General features: G+C 36.0%; 1 non-coding gene across 1 annotated transcript; it reads left to right on the top strand.

The window, feature by feature from the left end:
• The first annotated feature begins 642 nt into the window (after positions 1–642).
• Positions 643–725, top strand: TRNAL-UAA (transfer RNA leucine (anticodon UAA)). Its single transcript has one exon. It is a non-coding gene; the product is annotated as a tRNA-Leu (tRNA).
• The last annotated feature ends 227 nt before the right edge of the window (positions 726–952 follow it).

The raw sequence follows: 952 nt of genomic DNA, 5'->3' as shown, positions 1-952 counted from the left end.
AGCACGTGTATGATCTGATTATTCTTATGTCTACCTTATCAGGGACAGCATTTTTTGCCTTTCCCTGACTGTTATTACATCTGTCCACTTATATCCATGTCTGTGGACATGGCTTCTTAAAATGTCTTACATACTTTTGACAATTGGGCTGTCGGATTTTAAGGGGATCTTTCTGAAGCCACGCGTTTCTAGACTTTGTACTAGCGCATATATTTCCCCACTAAGTCCCTTTCACTACAGATTCATTTGTCAGAGGTATATGGACAAACCGTTTGCCCTTGTTGCACATATCTGTACGATCCTCTCATTTACGCCTGGCAAGGCTGCACCTTATTTGCATTGTCTCATTTTGAATCTTTGTTTGTATACATGTCTTTAATAAAGTTTGATACTCTTTTCTATACATTCTGACTTTAGTGTAATTATTGACTCTTTCCAGTTGTAGGTTTTCTTCCCCAATTACAAACCCTAGTAAGATGGGAATTGCCCTTTAAGATTCCTTGTAAACAGAATTCTAATGTCATCACCGCTTATTATTTTTTTTTAAAAAACAACATTTGACTAATAGTTACGGACTGGAAATTATATTTTAAATTGTATTTTATTTTTCTTTGGCTTTTATTTCTAATTAAAGGCACAGCTACCAGGATGGCCGAGTGGTTAAGGCGTTGGACTTAAGATCCAATGGACATGTGTCCGCGTGGGTTCGAACCCCACTTCTGGTAGAGTTCTTTTATTTTCAGACAATTACCATAATTTTAGATAAATAATTTAATTCTTAGAAATAGGATTGAAAAATTTACATTTGCAGAGAGAATGTTTTTTCATATTAAATTATATGTCACAAAATATTGCTTAAAGTGTAGCTAAATGTTTGACAAACTTCTGACATGTCATAGTGACATGTCAGAAGCTTGGATTGGTGGGGGGTCCGAGCACTGAGACTCCCACC

Source organism: Rhinoderma darwinii, chromosome 8, assembly GCF_050947455.1.
Source record: "Rhinoderma darwinii isolate aRhiDar2 chromosome 8, aRhiDar2.hap1, whole genome shotgun sequence".
NCBI lineage: Eukaryota > Metazoa > Chordata > Amphibia > Anura > Rhinodermatidae > Rhinoderma > Rhinoderma darwinii.
Note: the sequence above shows the minus strand (reverse complement) of the source record. Positions and strands in the feature narration are given on the sequence as shown.